At 43.8% G+C, this 13,682-nt stretch overlaps 1 pseudogene; it reads left to right on the forward strand.

Moving 5' to 3' along the window:
- The first annotated feature begins 2,172 nt into the window (after positions 1-2,172).
- On the forward strand, positions 2,173-3,586 carry LOC128347176 (olfactory receptor 10T2-like; annotated as a pseudogene).
- Positions 3,587-13,682: the final 10,096 nt, after the last annotated feature.

Raw genomic sequence — 13,682 nt, forward strand, 5'->3', positions numbered from 1 at the left:
GTGGTTACCTGAAGGGAAAGCACTTTTCACATACCTCAAAGTGTCTTTCTTTATTATAATATATAAAGAGGCTCACTTGGCTCACTTTCATCTGTCAGTGATGGAACTGGGTGGGAAAAAGAACTTTTGATTGCATCAAAATCAATAGGACTTGTTTAAAAGAAGTATTAAGCATGTTAATGAAAAATATACAGTTATTTCTTGTTCAAAAATCAAGCATATGAGACAAATTCCCCCCCCCCCACACACACACAGAGATGTGCGCGCACACACATACACCCACAGAAATGCACATTGCTCTGCCTGTGCCTCATTTTAATTTCTCTTCAGATATTGCAGTTCTGAATTAACAGTCTTGTTTCCAAACTGAATGTACATGAGGGAAGTGGATCATATTTACTGGCCATGCCCCCTTTGGCCTCACATTCAGCATTAATCTGAAAGGGGTTTTGTGCATGTACAACTATTTGCACATAGAGGTCCTCCATGAAATCTTGAATATTGGGTAATCAGGGTTCTTGATTGCATAACAAAGTCCGGGGGGGCTTGACCAGTAAGCACATTGGTATGGGCGATGGCCAATGGGCACAGTCCCACTTCCCCCACCAATTCAATGAATGTGTGTGTGTGTGTGTGTGTGTGTGTGTGTGTGCGCGCGCGCATGTGCATAGACTTCTCTGATACAGCATGATTGGTCAGAATAGTTGTGCATTTATTCCCTTGGATATAGCTTTTCCCAGACATATCTGTTAGATGCATTTCTAGATGTTAACAGCTCCCACTGATGATGCAATGGTTGATTTATTTTAACCTTTGGAATGCCACAGAGACAATATCCTGTGAGATTTAGAAACTTGTTTACATTGTTCCATGCTGGAAACAACTCCTATAAAAAGAAATATATTTTGGCAAATTACTGTCATTTTGAACAGCTATCCTACAGTCTGCCTTCATGTAAGCTTTCTGCTTTATACACTTCTGCTCAATCCATAATTGATCAATATATTTTGAGATCTTTCAATGTTTTATTCTAATCACAAATGCTCAAGCATCCAAATGCTCTACAGCACTTTAAGCTTTAAAAACATTTTAAATTAACCATATTCTTATCAGATTGTTGTTTTTTTTAAACTTAGGCATAAATGCTATACTTTGCCAAGCGACAGAGAGTGTAGAAGGACTGGGGTTCAGTTTCTGCCATTTCCCATTAAAAGGATCTTGGGTGGCCCATTTGGAAAAGGCCTCGGCCTGAGACCTCAGAGAGATCCTGCAAGTCTGAATAGACAGCCTGTGCTTAATGAATTGACTGATTAGAAGATGGTTGGATATATTGAGGATAGGTTTTGCAACACTGTATTGAATTGTCAACTAGGTAGGAAAGGTAAAATGGGGGAAAGTATTTTTAAGGAAGACTCCTCAAAAAAACTTTATTTAACTGGTGTTTTCTCTAGTGTGCCCTAATTTCTGTTTGTTTCAAGAGAAAAAATGTATTCGGCAGAATCTCAAATACCTTGTGGTGCAGGCCTTGTGTACACACATTTCTTTATACTGTGAACCGCCCAGGGACTTTTTTGTATGGGGAGGTATACAGATGTACTAACTAACTAACTAACTAACTAACTAAATAAGGGCCAGGAGTTGGATCCAGCCTGCAGGAACTGTTTTGTTGGCCTGCAAAACAAGGCATAAGAATATCTTACAGCAACAGCAGAAGCCATGAAGATCTCTTAGCCTATTCTGCTGACAAGCAGCTGCAGCTCAGTGCAGTTGGCCTCTCGAGCCCAAATGCGCCCCCCCACCATAGCCACAGCCCATGGACACCATCCCACATCCCCCTCGCCTTACCCCCAGACTCCGTCCTGGGGTTGGCATGCAGTTCAGGGGCCCCATTGACTGAGCAGGGACAGGGCTGATTTTCTGGTCACTAATCTTGGTTAAAATTGTGAGTCCCATCATGATGCAGAGATCCACAAGTAACTAATAATAGTTTACATTACGATGTAGATAATTTTTATGTGAGTTAATGTGCTTGGCCCCCACACACCAAGTCATAGGTGCTTGTGGCCCACCAGGGCATTTGAGCTGTGCATTCCTGTTGTAGTGCTACTGAAGTCTCCTTTAGCTCACGTCATTCACTTTCTTATAACAGCTCCTAGTTGCCCATGAAGGCCAGGTCTCTGTACTCCTTCACCACCTAGTAAGGCATAGAAGTCCTCAGGGCAACCATTAGCAGCAGAACCTCCTTCAAGAAGATGCCATGTTAAGCCATGTTAACAGAAATTCAATGTGAGGTCATTAACTGTGCCAATTGTTTTCTCACTGTGGATATCTTATTTCTTTAGAAATAGATATAGGAATGTTCTATAGAAATGTATATACCAGCTGTAATGCCTTGCTGAGTTGCAAGGAATGCTTTCCATGTGTGTAATGTTTTCCAAATATTTTTGTATATGTTGTCAATTAGTTTGCACTCTTGCAGTTTGTGACATTTTAATGTTTCTCCCCCAGATTTCACACAAATGGAAACAGAGAAGCAAACTGTGGTGATGGAATTCATTCTAACTGGATTTTCCAGCTTCCCATATCTGCGGATTGTGCTTTTTGTGGTGTTCTCCCTCATGTACATGGTCACTTTGGCTGGAAATATCATCATCATCACTACAATAAGGGTTGACCACAGGCTTCACACACCCCATGTATTTCTTCCTCTCCATTCTCTCATTTTCGGAAATCTGTTACACACTCACCATTATCCCTAATATGCTTGCAAATCTTGTAAGAGAAATAAGACTATTTCATTCTTTGGCTGTGCTACTCAGATGTGTATTTTCCTAGGCTTTGGGTGCTCAAATTGCATGCTTCTGGCAGTGATGGGCTATGACCGATATGTGTTCATATGCAAACCTTTACATTACCACGTTCTAATGAACCAAAGACTCTGTACCAAAGTGGTTTGTTTTTCAGCAACAGATGGATTTCTTTTTTCCACAACAGAGACAATAATCATATTTACATTGCCTTTCTGTGGACCAAATAAAATAAACCATTTCTTCTGTGATTTAGCCCCTTTGCTTGAGCTATGCTGTGCCAGAAACTATATAGGGGAAGTTGTGATTTTTGTTATTTGTTTTTTGGTGGTATTTTGCTCATCCCTACTGATTCTTCTCTCGTATATTTTAATCTTGAACACAATCTTGAAAATCCCCACAGCAGACGGGAAGCGGAAAGCCTTTTCAACATGTGCCTCTCTTCTTATTGTGGTGGTTGTGCACTTTTCAACATGTGCCTCTCTTCTTATTGTGGTGGTTGTGCTCTTTGGATGTGCTTCCATTATCTATCTAAGGCCCAAATCCAGATATACTCTGGACGAGGACACATTGATAGCTGTCTCTTACACAATGGTGACACCCTTGCTGAACCCCCTGGTTTACAGCCTGAAAAACAAAGATGTCCAAATAGCACTCAAGAAATCCATAGGCAGAAGAATATGTAGCAAGAGGATCTGATAGAGAAGTAGTATTAATGGACCTCTGGAAATGCACCCATCTTGCCCAATGCTGTGTTATAGGGAAGGAAGCAATGTTATCCCATGAAGAGGAAGTATGGTGCGCAATTAATATTGTAGCTATATGGACCAAATATAATTTTAAAGTAATTTTTAATTATCTGCCTACTTATCTGGATATTCAATATTCATTTGCAATATTCAATATTCATTTGTTTATTTTAACTTTAAAAATAATTTCTAATTTCCTGTTAAATAAATAAATAAATAAATAAATAAATACATGAAATGGTTTGAGAAGACTATGAAGCTCTCCTCACAATCAGTGCTAGAGCTGCACAAGTGGAGCCCATTTTAAGAACCTGATATCTACCAATCAGTTGCTTGAGAGGGATGACACAGAGTGCTGTATTTAGTCCCCTCTCTTTCTCCTACATAGGTGCTCTTACCTCTAGACTTCCAGGCCAAGGTCCAAGGCCTCCACACCCCCAGGGGGCTCCCAAATCCTCTTTTGTCTGTCTCGGATGGTGTGGTCACCGCACTGCCGGCCAGCACTGCACCAGGTGTGCTTATTGTGACCTGTGCTGGGCAGCCAAATGTGACCTTGGCTTTAGAGACAAAGGGAAAAGTGGGGAAATAAATATTTGGGATCGGAATTGTGGAGGAATGAGGCCTAGACCTCTTGGGTTTTGTAAATAAGCCCTTGTAGATGCATTGTATTATTATTGCATTGATATTCCTAAAACCCTTTTTATTGTAAATAGTATGTATAAAATGCTTGCAAAGTCCCTATGTTGCAAAGAATGCAGGCAGGGCCAAGAGTTCATGCCTGCTGTATTTTAGTTTCACATTTAGGATGTCAGTTTGACAGTTTGGTTTTGCAGGGAAGACCTTTTTGGAAAATGGAGGGAACTTTGTGTTACACTGACTGGGTTGTTTAAAAAACTGTTGGAGAAAATTATGTATATATAGAAGGCTGCAGGGGCGTAACGAGGCTGGAGTGGGCCCAGAGACAAAATTTTAAAATGGGCCCCTCTCTGATGCACACACACACACTTCACATGTGACTTGCCTCTGGGGGGGGGCCCTCGAAACGTGGGGGGCCCCAGGCAGCTGCCTCCCCTTGCCTAATGGTAGATACGCCCCTGGAAGGCTGTTTTTGCAGAGAATGAGTCAAAGTTGGAGAGTCCTGGGAAAAGGCAGTGTGCAGTTTTGGAAAAGAGAGAGAAGGAGAGTCTCTCTGAAGACACAGCTGGGGACTCAGTGAGCTTCTTCTCACGAGCAGTGAGAAGGGCTCCAGAGTGGACTGCAGGGAAGGCAGGTTAGACGTACCTTCCCTGCAGACGAGGAGCTCTTTCCCCCTGGGCGAGTGACAATAATGCGTTAATGAGTGTGTGATGCATTATTGGGATCCCTCTTGCCTCCCCCCAAGTCTGCCAGCCAGCTGACACACGATTGGCAGAATGGAGTTAGGAGAGTGCTCAGTCTCCTAACCCCATTTTGAGGGGAGGCCCCACAAGCGGGTTTGCCACTGTGGTGTTGCCGGGATCGGACATGATCCTGGCGCTTCACATGCGTGTGCAAAACCAGGCTGGGCTCCTTTAGCCCAGTTTTGCACACACATGTGAATAGCCTCAGAGATTGAAGAAGTACATCTTGGTGAGCTGAATGAACTGGGTCCAGTCAAAGTGGAGAATGTGAGGCCAGTCAAAGCTGAAGAATTGCTAGCCCAGGCTGGGAGAATCAGTGCTGTGGCTGTAACAAGAGCTGAAATCACAGAATAACCAGGCTGGATTGAACCCTAGGCCTGTACTGTGACCAGGTCAAGAGAAGGACAAGCCATAGTTGCTAAAGGTATTCTTCAAGGAAGTTAGGTTAGAGTCAGGTTAATAGATGCTTTTATGCCCACATTTTGTTTATTCCCTATGTTTTTTTGGTTGATGGTTATTGTTTTTTGTATTAAACTTGTGTAACAACTTTAAATTTAAATTGAACTAATTGCAAAGTAAAAGTACTTGTTTATAGCAAAATTGTAGCTTCTATTTACTCCACCCCATGCCTATAGACCCCACTACTCTACTAAAGTTTGTTTTTGGCCACAGAGGTTTGAAAGGCTGTTGTTGTTGAGTCAGCTAAAGCCTAAATGTCTACCTGGTAGCAGCAGTTAAACTTGTAATTTTCAGGGAGATGGGTGTCTCATGGTAGCAGCAGGGCATGATTCTCCACACATTCTCCACATGATTCTCCACACAGAATCTCCATAGATTCTCCAGTTGGTGGGATAGGCTGCTTATTCCTCCACAGGAATATGTTGTGTGTTGAAATGTTTCACAGAAACATTGCCTGCCTGGAGAGATGTCTCTGCCCTTGTGGGATCATCTTTTACCTGCAGTTAAGGAATGGATATGGAGGGACAAATTCATTGATGTGTTCCACCTTCTCTTCAGAGAACTAGAACCAGTAGTCAAATAAGGGGAGGAGAATAGGGATCTGGAAAAGTCTAGACGGAAGCCTATCATGCATAATTGGGCGAATTGGCTGTTCACTTTCATGATTTACATGGGGGTGGTGTTGCAGGTGCAGCCCACCAAGGGCTCTTGCTCACCTTGTAGATTCTGACACAACTGTGGGTTCTGTGGGGGACAACACTCAGGGAGCAGTTCCTCTTGTGCCAAAGGGTTCAGAGGGGGCTTCAGGGAACAGCAATCAGGCAACAAGAAGGGTGGAGGTAATGGAAAAGGGACCCAGCCCAATTAAGATCCCAGTGCTGGTCTGCCTGTTGTGCAAGTATTTGCTGCAGGACAGGGCATCTTATCTGTTGCATGGTTTTACTTTTGGGTTTCGCATCCCGTGCTCTTCCCCCTAGGTAACATAGGTCAGCATGAAACTTAAGATCAGTGCAGGGCATGGAAGAGGTGGTGGTCAGGAAAATTTGGAAGGAAGTAACACTTGGCTAGGTCTTGGGTCCATTTCCTATTCGCTTCCGAGCTCAATGTAAGGTCCTGTTCTGACCTTCAAAGCCTTGCAAGACCTGGCGCCTGCCCACCTACAGACCCGCCTCTCTCATCCAGTTACATCCCCCTACAGATCTGGCTAGCCCCTTCCTTACCAATCTTCAGATCGCTATTGAAGACTTTTCTTTTTCGCCAGGCTTTTGCCCTGTTGTTTATTTTTCTGTCCTTTGGTAGTTATTTTAGTTTTTAATTTAGAATGTAATTTTTAATGTTGCCTGTTTGCATCTTTTTGTGCACTGCCTTCGGAGTGGGTAGTATATTAAATGTCTCAAATAAATGAATGAATGAATAAATAAATAAATAAATAAATTTCCCGAGTTGCCTCTATCCATATTGAGAGTGTCTCCCCTGGGCGTGGTTAGGTACCCAAGAAGACCTTGGGGAGTTCAGGTTGATTCACCATCTATCCTTCCCTCGGGGTGCTTCTGTGAATGATGAGATACCCCAGGAGCTTTGCTCAGTGAGGTATACAGCATTTGATGAAGCTGTGCACATGGTCTACTCTTGTGGGAGGGGTGCATTATTAGCCAAGTGTGACATAGAATCGGCCTTCCGCCTCTTTCATGTGCACCCTGCCGACTTTGACCTATTGGGTTTTTGTTTTCAAGGGCAATATTACATCAACCAGGCCCTTCCTTTGGGATGTTCCGTGTCCTGCTCTGTGTTTGAGGGAACAACTTTCCATGTTGGAATGGGCAGTGAGGTGCAGGATGGGACTTAGTTCTTCTGTTCATTTTTTTAGATGATTTTCTTTTTTCAGGAAAGGAGGGTATCTATCAACATTGGGTTGTGTACTGAGTTGGAGGTTTCCTTGGCCCATGCAAAGACTGAAAGGCCTGCTACTAGGTTCACCTTCCTGAGTATTGAGTTAGATACTAGGGTGGGGTGCTCTGAGCTTCTGGAGGAGAAGTTGGTGTCTTTAAGGGCCCTTTTGGCTAAGTGTTCGCAGGTTTGGAAGGTTACCTGGCAGGCCATCTTAATTTTGGTTATCGAGTGGTGGCACCTGGTCAGGCTTTCCTGCAGTGCCTTATAGATGCGATGAAAGGGATTAGGGAGCTGCATTTCTGCATTTGGGTTACTGCAGCTATGAGGGCAGATTTGGAACTGTGGACAACCTTTCTTGGCTCATATAACGGGGTGTCATTTTGGTGGGATATGATGCTGCTAGAGGCTGAGCTTCAAGTGCAGTCTGACGCTGCGGGTGGCTTTAGGTTTGGCGTGTTTTTTAGGAGGTGCTGGTGTGTGGCTGGGTGGCCTAAGCAGTGGGAGGTCATGGGTATTACCAGGGACCTGACCTTCCTAGAATTTTTTCCTATAGTGGTGGCAGTCCGCATATGGGCTGATCAGTTTCAGAACTCCGCTATAAGATTCTGGCATGACCCCTGCAGGAGCTACCTAGGCTGGCGCTGCATTTGCAGTGCAGCCAGGAGCGGCTCTTCCCTGCCTTAAAGGCAGGGAAGAGCCGCTCCTGGCCGCACCGTGAATGCAGTGGCCATTTAACTCTTGAATGGAGGCTGTGCGGCCCCTGCTCGGGAGCTAAACCAGCACCATCAGATGTCAGATGCGGGGGGGGGGGGTCGGGGCCGCGGCCCCTTATTGGGCACGGTCCAGGTTCTTTGAACCCATTGTCCCAATGGTGGCTCCGCCCCTGCCTGAAATAAAATCCTTAATAGATGCACTGAAGATATGTAAGACCTCAGAAGCGATTGTGTTTTACCAGAGGCAATCAAGGCAAATTTAGAATGGTGGATTCCAGTTTTGGCCCCATTATTCACCCACATGGACTGCAGAATACATGTCTCCAATGACTGGGGTGGGGGGAATGACATCATAGTCCCTCTATACAAAAGTGGCAACAAGGATAACCCAGCCAATTATCACCCAATGAGTATGCTAAGTGTAGTAAGCAGATTGTACGCAAGACACCTCCTTTGGAAATTTTAGGAGTGGTTAGAAACAGAGTACTTTCTTGGCAAGGTACAAGCTGGCTTTAGAGAAAGGCACTCTACAGTTGATCAAGTGTTGGTGCTGCAGTATTTAGTAGCGGAATATTCTGATAGATCCAAGTCCGCTCTTTATGTGGCATTTGTGGACTTTAGGTTTGCGTTTCGTTCAATTTTTAGGTCGATTTTATGGGGGGGAAACAAAGCAACCAATATAGACAGACTTTTACTTATTCAGAAGTTGCTTTTACTTATTCAGAAGTTGTACTCTGATAACTTATGAGTAAGATGTAACCCTCAGGGGTTGTTATCTAATGCAATATCTGTGAAGAAGGGAGTCAGACAGGGGTGTATCCTGGCCCCCTCTCTTTTCAATTTTTACATTTCCTCATTGGCCACTAGCCTGGATAAGCCATTGTTTCATGCTCCAATTTTGGCAGGTATCCACGTTCCCCTTTTGCTTTATGTGGACAATACTGCAGTAATTTCGCACACACCAATTGGCCTGAAAAGGGCTCTTAGGAGCGTCTCACAGTATTGTTTGGAAATTAGCTGGAGGTTAATTACCAGAAAACAAAAGTTCTGATATTCACCAAAGGACATCAGATAATCAAGTGGTCAGTTGGGGGTAACAAAATCAAACAGGTGTAATGCTTTAGATATTTGGGGATAGTTCTTAGTGCTATGGGCTCTTGGAAGCCCCACATCTGCAGTACCATGCAGTCAGCTCAGAGGAGCTCCACAGTTATATTAAGATTCTTCTATGGCAAAGGAGGGGAATTGGTACTAGCTGCCCTGAAGCCATTTGAGGCCAAGTTGGCCCAAATTTTGTATGGCGCACAACTAGGAATTTACATCAAACATAAGGAGATGGAGACTGTCCAACCAGATTTTTGAGGGCAATTCTTCGTGCACCTAGATGTGTGTCCAATGTAAGTTTGTGGTTGGAGTCAGGGATTCTAAGAGTGGAGGCAAGAGTATGGAAGCTGATGGGCAACTATTGGCTGAAGCTCAAATTGTGCCCTGTGGGTTTGGCCCCTCTGGTGCCCACTGACAATTATAAACTGGGATGAGAGATGGTGCTTAGGGACAAATGCTTGTCCTATGGACTGTCCCCTGAGTACCTGTTGTCCTTGGGCTTTGTCCAGGCCCAGAGGGTATTTGCGCAGAGACTAGAGCAGGGCTGCTCAACTTCGGCCCTCCTGCAGATGTTGGCCTACAGTTCCCATAATCCCTGGCTATTGGTCACAGTGACTGAGGATTATGGGAGTTGTAGTTCAAAAACAGCTGGGGGGCCTAAGTTGAGCAGGCATGGACTAGAGGATGTAGAACACCAAAAGGATCTCAGTATGATCTCAGTTGAGAGTATTATGTAAATATCAGCTATTCTCCAGCAAAATATCTATCATTACTTACCTTCTTCAAATTACATAAAGCATTCTTCAGAGCCAGATTTTATGTGCTCCCCTCGGCAGTACCTTTTGGCAGGTATAATAAAACACCTCAAGCCAATAGGATCTGTCCTTGTGGTGAAGGAATGCTTGAGACAATACAACATGTTATTTTGTACTGTTCCTTCTATGCCAGGTTGATTACACCCTTGTTATTGAATAGGCCAGGTAGGGATGGGTCTTATTACACACGTTTTCTTATCTCTGGTGAGTGTGTAGATATTACCCAAAAGGTAGCCAACTTTTGTTTGACAGCCATGAAAATCAGACAAAGGACCACCGACGAGATGTAATTTGATCTTGCTACCATTATTATACTTACTGATTTGGTGGGTGTTTGACTTTTGTGTGTGTATCTGATCATTGATCATAAATGAAGTTCTTCTTGTGTTTATGAGGGAAGCAGCTATAAAACAAGGTGGATCACATGAAGTAAAATCTTGGACTTCTAAGGGGCCTAGAAGACCATCCAGTCCAACTCTGTGCTTCATAAAGGAAACCCAGATCTAGAGCCTCCACAACAGATGGTTGGCTGGCCAGCCTTTGCTTAAAGACCTCCAGTGAGGGAGAGCCCGTTGTTCTCCTAGATAATTTGTTTCATTGTTGAATTGTTTGTACCATTAAGAGTTTCTTTCCATATTCAGCCAATTTCTATCTTGTAACTTAAGCCAACTAGATCTAGTTCTGCCTGCTAAGGCAGCAAGCAACAAGTTTTTGCTCTCATCCATGTGACAGCCCTGTGTGACAAGGCATTTGGGCAAGCTAGGCAAAGTTGGAAAATCACACCTCTAATGGAAATACGAAATACACAATGTTACCTCTCAGAACAAGTTCCCCCACCTGTTCCCAACTTCTGCCCAGGATTCTTTGCCCAACTTGCCACTGACATTTGAAGCTGGGCAGAGAATCTTGGGTGGAAATAGGGCAGAAGTCAGGAACTGGCACAGGAACCAGAGGTTGGTGGGTTCAAACAACATGCCCTGCAGGAGCGCACACTCCTCGGGAACCTCGGGTTCCCATCTTACTTACTTCATGGTAGTCATGTCAACCACCGGTCCTATATGTAATAGGGTCCTGCTATTCCTTCCTGCCATAAACAACACATTTATAGCTTTCCTGAGAAGCAGTCAGATGTACATGCATTTCAGGATAAGTGAATTACTGTTGAAAGGAGGATAGGATTGTAGGAAAGAAGCATTGAAGGAAAGGAGGTCTGCACTGTAGCGATGTCTGTCCACCTTTTGTAATAGTTTGGGTAGCCCCTCCTTTCCCCATAACACAAAGTGCCAAACATCCATGCAGTATCATTCACTGAAAGGCTTTGGGCCTTCATTTTAACACCTGTGACTTGAAATACCACAAAATATATGCCATAGAGGAAGGCATTTTCTGACATTTAAAATATGTTTACCAGGTATAACACTTAGTAGCTACAATTGTCATTTGTTCCACCTAGGGTTGCCACATATTCAGAATTGGCCTAGACAGTCCATAAGTCAACGTCCTGTCCAGGATGTAGGAATAGTGTCCAGAGGTGTATCTAGGGAAAATAGCACCTAGGGCAAGGACTGAAATTGCGCCCCTGTCCAAACCATTACTTTTTTAAAAAAACACCAAGTTTTCAACTTCTAAAATTCAAAATTACTGATGGACTCTGAAGATATCTTACTGCCACTGCTTACAGACTTTACACCACAGGTGAGAGCCAAAAACTGACAGTCCTTTGTTTTGCACCAAAAGCTCACCCCTCTGGCAAGTCCCAAGGCAAATATACCTGTGGAGAGGGCAGAAACAAACACTCTCTCAGATACTGACCCAGCTGCTACAAGTGAAGAATATAAGGACATAAGAACAGCCCTGCTGGATAAGGCCCAAGGCCTATCTAGTCTAGCATCCTGCTTCACACAGTGGCCCACCAAATGCCTCTGAGAAGCCCACAGGCAAGAGGTGAGCCCATGCCCCCTCTCTTGCTGCTGCTCCCCTGCAACTGGTATTCAGAGGCATCTTACTTCTTAGGCTGGAGGTGGCCTATAGCCACCTGACTAGTAGCCATTGATAGACCTTTCCTCCATGAATTTGTCCAAGCCTCTTTTCAAGGAGGAGGAGAGCTGGTTTTGTGGTAGCCAGCATGAATTGTCCGCTTTGCTAAGCAGGGTCCACCCTGGTTTGCATTCAAATAGGAGACTACATGTAATGTAGCCTCTCTCTCTAATGTAAACTGCCCTGAGCCATTTTTGGAAGGGCAGTATAGAAATCAAATACATATAGACATACATATATACATATGAGTACAGTAAGATATTCCCTTAGGGGAATGGACCACTCTGGGAAGAGCATCAGTTTTGCATGGAGAATGTCCCAGGTTCAGTCCCTGGCATCTCCAGACTGCAGGTAGGAGTGGAAAAGACTCCTGTTTGAAACCATGGGAAAGCTGCAGCCCATCAGTGTAGACAATACTGGGAAGTCAAGCATCTTTCCCCCCTATACACATACACAACATGGCACTCGTGGGTTCTTGAGGGCACAAACAGCAACTGAACTCACAAGAATGTAATAATATAAAACAAGTATATTCATGCAAATATGCATTAGCAGAAATATTTCAACACACAACTTAACACATTCTGCATAATTCTTTATCCACTCCCCTCTCTATCGCTAAAGAAGCCAATATTTAAACAACTAAATTTCCAAGAATATAAAGATGTAAAAATAAAAACAAGGTAATGGGTTTTTTTGAGGGAGGATGGGGGAGACCTTGGAATTTTTGTTGTTTTTTAATGCAATTACTGTATATAATTTATAGCCATACATATGTGCTGCAATCACATCTCAGAGATTTTCACACAATGCGTGATCCACTTGTGGAACTCTCTGCCACAGGATGTGGTGACGGCCAACAACCTGGATGGCTTTAAGAGGGGTTTGGATAACTTCATGGAGGAGAGGTCTATCAGTGGCTACTAGTCAGAGGGCTGTGGGCCACCTCCAGCCTCAAGGGTGTGCCTCTGAGTACCAGTTGCAGGGGAGTAATGGCAGGAGAGAGGGCATGCCCTCAACTCCTGCCTGTGGCTTCCAGCGGCATCTCGTGGGCCACTGTGCGAAACAGGATGCTGGACTAGATGGGCCCTGAGCCTTATCCAGCACGGCTGTTCTTATGTTCTTAGAGAGAGAGAGAGAGAGAGAGAGAGGGAGAGAGCGCGCAGCTAGAACTGTGGTGTATCGCTCATTTGACAAATGAAACCTTCCACACCACAACATTGCAGAGTTATCTAGAAATATGCTCCTCACTTGTGGCTGACAAACATACTTAAGCAGAGAGCAAAGACTTCAGTGTAAGTTTAGTCACTCTTGTGTTTTGATATTTTTCCCACTCTAAGCCCTTTCAGACTCTACCTGCAGAATCTGCATAAAGAGATTTGCATTTCTGCCCACCTCAAGCAAAGAAGCAAGTCTAGCAATGCTGGAAACTTTTGAAAAAGCAACATGGAAATGATATGAGAAATGAAGAGAGGATTGTTAATGGATTGTATAAAGTATAAAGTTTACTAAAAAAGAGAGTGCCCGTTAAAGAATACAACCCTTCAATTATCAATATCTAAATATCAATTTAGTCTCCAGTTTCAGAGTAGACGGCTACGCTATTAGTTGAAGTCATTTAGCAAAAGGAGAAAGAGAAAATTATCTCTCTGCATCCCCACCCACTTTGCTTTTGGAATTTAAAAACTCTCCAGGGAACGGGCAAAAAACTGAAATGTGCTTGTCGGTG

This window comes from Hemicordylus capensis, chromosome 2 (assembly GCF_027244095.1).
Source record: "Hemicordylus capensis ecotype Gifberg chromosome 2, rHemCap1.1.pri, whole genome shotgun sequence".
Classification (NCBI taxonomy): domain Eukaryota; kingdom Metazoa; phylum Chordata; class Lepidosauria; order Squamata; family Cordylidae; genus Hemicordylus; species Hemicordylus capensis.